Genomic DNA, 6321 nt, shown 5'->3' with positions numbered 1-6321 from the left:
CACTATAGTTTAACACATCAAACGAACGGTCTTGCTTCGAAGAAATCTAGAAGACAAATCTTAGACGTCGTAGACTGCAGTTGGCCAGTTTTCTCAGTAGTATACTAAACATACCCGGCAGCTTACACTAAACAATAACTCTATTGTTCACAAGATCAAACGAGACACCGCGATGTTGACTCTCTGACGTCCGGAACAGAACCCCTTCACGGGTTGTGGCGGTACAGATCTAATTTTAATTTAATTAAATTTTTAACTTGTACCTTGGGTAGACATAGTGCAATATTTAGCCGTGATACATAGTATGGTACGATATGTTTTTAGGTTAAATATTTTAGCCAAGTTTTAAGATATATTGCTTAGTGCTTACATCCAGTATAGGCTAAATATATTACAAAACATAATAAAACTTCTAATTTTGAGTAATTATAGGTACTTTTTTGATGAAAAATTATCATGTACAGTATAGACAAATTATTGTTTCAACACACCAACACACTACTCAACTTAGACAGAGTTACTTTATCAGGTTGACTGGATTACATCAGAGCAGACATCTTAATGTTGACACAAAAAAAAATCTTTCCTCGTAAAACTTTTTTTTTTTTAGGTAACCCAATGTAGCGTTGTGGTCCAAGATACACACAACATATACCTGAATTTTCATCAATTATTACCATTTTTAAGATTCATTTTAACAGATTGCATCTATTATATTTATTTAATCATAAGATGCACGAAACTCATACAGAAGCTTCTTCAATTCTCAGCACAAGCAAAGTGCAAAATTTAGGAAAGAGAAGACCTAAATTTTTTTTTTTAATTTAGCAGTACCCTTGTTGACTTAAATTTAGTTTCTGTGAGGAATTCATTACTTTTAAATACGCCCAGAAGAATAAATTGCCTTTATCTCAAAAGGTTTGATACCATTAATCAATGAAGGAAGATAAATCTTATTCTTACAATGTATGAAACATTAGATTTAGAATTGCTGTCTAAGCAATATTAAATGACATCTTATGATAACCTGCAGATAAACCTCAGAAGAGCATTGCTAAATCACCACTGCACATTCATTAAATGTTAATTACAACTATTTTCGAATGTATGATGAATTGTTCATAATCAGTAAATAGATTTTTTCGCATTCATCAAATCAGGAGTTTTTCTACAATCCTGTATTAATTTGATTGATATTCAGTTTTTTTTTTATTTCCTTACTACCAGAGGTAGGGAAGCTTTGTTTTCATTCACAAATTTAATAAATAATTTAAATTTGAGATTTTTCTTCACATATGTTATTATCTTAGGCCGTTGTAGCGGAGTGTGTTGAGGTATAATTTTAGCGACGTCATATCTGCAGCGGTGCCGTTTCGGATCTTGCTGAATTTTATTATATCGATTTTATATAACTTTAATAATTTTTCTTTTTCAAATCAGATCTAGTGACGTTCTCTACCATTCGCCCTAGCAAAGCGTCTCGGTTGCCTAGACGTTATTCACGCCTATGAATTTGTAAAAATTTTCAACTTGTTAAGGTTCAGTAACGAGCGGATCCTTAAAATGTTAATAAATACTGGACCGACAGGTAAACGAGAGAAAGACCGAAACGTAGATGGGAAGATTTAGTAGATTTGAGTTTCGAGGGGCGTCACTGGAAAGATTGGTGGTATCGGCATCGAACCTTCGGCTTCGCTAAGCCTTTATTATTATAACTGTGTAACAGGCTTATGTGGCAAAGTAATCAACCCTCAATTTAAATTAGCATTAAGACTATTAGAGAAGCTGGAACGGAAACAATAAATTAATACCTAAAGCATTTCTATCCACTTGTCAGACTGTCTTGTTAGATAGTTCAGAGAATATAATTTTGATAACCAACCTCGAACCATATCAATCTGAAAGAGATACTGATTAATTTGTCATTGGATATTTTTCGTTTCCTTCATTATTTTTTTTAATCCAATATTAGCGTATTTTAATTTAATTGGATAAGATTAAAATGATAGATCATCCCTGATTGAATTGATCATGTTAGTGATAATATATAAAAAATCAAAACTAATTATAATCGGAAATATTGGGTTTAAAATACAGTTAAGCAAAACTTATCAGCGTTATGTGTTGTTTTAAAAAAAATAAAATAACAATGAAACTAACAATGAAAATAGCGGTTCCAAAGGTTCAATACGGATATAAAAATCAACAATTTATTTGTTTATATTCTTATTACACAATTGTAATAATGTTTTGGGGAGGGCTTTAATTCAATAATTTACTGATGGGGCTTTATCTTATCCTTTGTATCCCTCCGGTAGGCCCAAACCTCCTAGTCCGCATCCGTCCGGGTGCATACTTCAGTTCACCAGCCTGCTCCAGCCCTCCTGGATCCTCTTCTTCTGGTAGCTCGCCGATGTGGAGTGGTCAAGCCATAATACAAATCAAGTCAAGCCCAAAATACAATTCCATATGGTTAGTTTTAATTTAATCCTCCCATCTACTCCTTGTTTTCCCCTTAGTTTTTGACAGTTTTCAAAAGAAACTACTCAACTGGTTAACTAATTTACAGGTTTGGTTACGCTAAATATTAGGGTAAAAAATAGAATTGAAAAATAATCCCTTTCAATGGATTTCAGAGCAAAAATGATATAATTTTATCAATGCCTTTGGATTCGGAGGTCACATAAGGCAGTTTTTCCAAATCTCCACATTGCATTATTAGGTTAATAGGTAATAACTTAGAAACAATAGTTAATTGCTGAACTAAACTATTAATAATAATTATTAAATCATATACATACATTAGTAAAATTTAATGTACTTAATTTAATCATTAAAGTTTACACATTTTTATATATAAAAAATATGTATATTGAGGTAGTTGTCACCTTAGATTTAGAGGAAACCTATTTTTTCCCCACCTAAGGTGTCCAGTACTAGCGCATTGAAAACTGTACTTAAAGTTACGTATATGCGCCACTTATAGTTTTTTTTTTTCTGTTTCAATTTTAGTTTTTCATCAAATACACAAAAATATTTTTTCAATACGTGCATTTTTGGTTTGAAAAGAAATAGTAGGTATTATACTATTTCAAGGGCACACAACCGGAAATTTATTTTGTTAAAGAAAAAACTAACATTTTCACTCAAACACTTGACATAAGTAAAAAAGTAAATGGAAAATTACAAGAGTATAAAGCTCCTGAAATTAAATTAAAAAAACAGTATAAATGAAGTCTTGATAAATTTATTTAAAATAATTTTCGAGACTATCATTTTTTCAAAACAATTCAAATACACCATAAAGTACTTTATAATATGATCTCTATAAGAGAAGCAGTTTCCACGATATTTATAAAAAAAAAAAAAAGTTAATTTTTAATTGTTTTGAAAATAATTGTGCAGTTTTAAATACAGTTTTTAAAAATTAAAAATTGAAGCTTTCGGAAAATATTGGAAGAAAAGAGTTCGAGTACTTAAAATGCACTATAAGGTAGTTTATAATGAATTTTTATCTAAAAATAGCATTTTTTGTAATTTCCGAAATTCAAAAATGATTCCTTATCCAAATTGAAGCTGCTTAAATGTACAATAAAGTATTTTATAATGATATTTCAGCTATTAGTAATATTTTAGGAGTTATTGGTAATAAACATAAAAATATACGACGGCTGTTTTATTTTAGGCTAACGGAAATCTTTTCTCATGATAAGGCAGGCATATAAGACGTAAATCTGATTTTTTGAATTAGGTCAGCTATAACTTATTTAAAATAAATAACAAAAACAGACAAATATAACAACTATCTATGCAACAGAAAAACGTAATAGATCCACTCCTCCATAATATCGGCTATTCCTATAACGATAAAAAGTGATAAGAAATTACGAACATTCAAATATTCCATGTAGAGTTGCCTAACAATCTGATAATGAGTTAACATAATCGATTTCTTATTGATAATCTTTAATAGGGCTAGTTAAAAAAAAAAAAAGTGAAATGAGTACAGAGATAGCTCTTTTTATTAAATTGTCTACTATCATTATATAATACAAACATAAAACCAATACATTGCTTTAAATATACCGATGGTACGAAATGAAATGCGTTTGACACAATTAATAAAAATAATATATAACTAGAAAATTAAATAAATAAAAAAAAAAATGCATTTTCATCTATGAGATACGATAGTAGTGGAAAGAGTTTTATCATTTATTAATCGTTTTATTTCTTATTCTCTATGCCTTGCCTACTTACGTCCGGAAAGATATTTCAGATAAAACATACAACAAAACAATCATATAATAAATAATATAAATTAAGTTATATATAACAAATACCAAATTAATAACATAAAAAAATATTAACTATAATAATATACTGATTAAATATTGAGTTTGAAACACTGATTATAAATAAAAAGAGAAGACTTTATTATGTATTCCTATTCCATGGTCAGTCCTCGGGAAAAAAGATGTGTTATTCTACATTAATGGAAATTTAGTAAATTTAAATCTGTTATGTTTATGTTGTTATGTTATCACTGCGACGTACATAAGTTAATGTGCATACGTAAGTGGATAATATTTAATACCTGTTAGTATCTAGAAATGTTTGAGAGCTTTGTGCTTATATAAGGCAGTAGCTAATTACTAATTCTGATGAACTTAATTTTTTTAATAAGTGATAATTCAGTTAGAACATTTTGGCATTGCAAAGAGCAAAAGTATTTAGATTAAAAAAGTAAAAAAAATATATAATTGACTAAATTTGCCTATACACCACCTTAAGCTTTGCAACAACGATTTTTACATAAAAATATGTTTGTAGGAATATACATTATTAAGTTTTATTATATTTATATTGATTATCTAGTAGATATATTGTTATTATTTATGGACAAGTAGTTTTATTTATATTTCAATTTTTATAACTGTAGATTTTTTTTTAAAGTGTTAAATATTAAATTGTTAAAAAAAAAGATGAAATTAGCGTTGAATAAATTCCAGGATATGGTATGCATTATTTCAAATATGTACGCTTTAGGTTTTCCTGAATTCATAAATTGATTTTCAAATAGTTCCTTCTATTATCGTAATATTTTATTTCAATAGACCTTCCGTCATCTCCCGATTTTTTAGGGTCCTGTAGAGCTAACAAAAGAAAGACGCGAGAAAACGAAGTTTTTAGAATATAACACTCTTAGTGGAGTCAAATGATAAAAAAAAAATCGAATCTTTGATGATAACTATATTAGATTAAAATGGAATTTAGGGACATTTGAAATTTATTTAGTTTGGTATTTCGATCAACGGTATAGTTTTATGAGTTATAAGAAAATAAAATTTAACTATTTTTCACTATCATACATGTACATTATATCATACATATAAATCATTAAAATATCAAAATATCAATAAACTGTGGTTACGAAACATATAGACCTCCAATTCATCGTGTAAATAACATGCTCTTTTTTGCTCCTTTGGTGATTTATTTTTTTGTATCTATTTATTGTACTGTAGGCTGATTTACACCTCACAGGCTAACAATAATTTAACTAATGCCCAGCTGATCGTACTATTTATTACTGTCAAACATATCATTAATTAGGCTTCTGATCTATCTTTATCACTTATTCTAGACATATAGAACTAGTTATGAAAAGAAAATGATTTTTTTTAGTTTAGAATTAAGATAATTAATTTAAGTTAGACTCTAGTGGGACAGTGCGGATAGAGAGTGTGGAAAGGCAATATAGTGTTTTATTCATTAGGGTTAAGAAACTCTATTCTATTATTTATATAGTTTAAAAGGAATGACTTGATGAATAAGCTCTAATGTTTCATTGTTAAAGGTATGAGTTATGGTTAATTTTGTAATAAGTATAGTTCGTATTTTTGGTTGATAAGATTATTAAAATATAACATTGTTTATAGAAAAGTACATTATAACTTTTATCATCGCATAAAAAAAAACAAGAGTTGGTCATCTTTTATCTGTATTGCTAATAATCAGTTATGTTAATTGTTTGTAAGCTAATGCTGTCGTATCTTAGACTAAAGGAAAAGATAGTAAATAGTCTAGAAAATCATGACATTAGTAAGAGAAATTCTTACCACTATATTGCTGGCTTAATTCGTTAAATGGATTGAGGACAGTCACTAATCTTTTACAAATATTTGTGTTGCAATAAAAATTCACATTTTAAGGTTTCTCGAGGCTCCTCATATCGATATATTCTCGTAATATCAACTTTGTTCCATCTAGGAAACCTATGTGAAATCGGATCGTGGTCGCTCGGCTGCTTCCGATTTT

Source organism: Halyomorpha halys, unplaced genomic scaffold, assembly GCF_000696795.3.
Source record: "Halyomorpha halys isolate HHAL.00 unplaced genomic scaffold, Hhal_1.1 Scaffold1217.1, whole genome shotgun sequence".
Classification (NCBI taxonomy): Eukaryota; Metazoa; Arthropoda; class Insecta; order Hemiptera; family Pentatomidae; genus Halyomorpha; species Halyomorpha halys.
Note: the sequence above shows the minus strand (reverse complement) of the source record.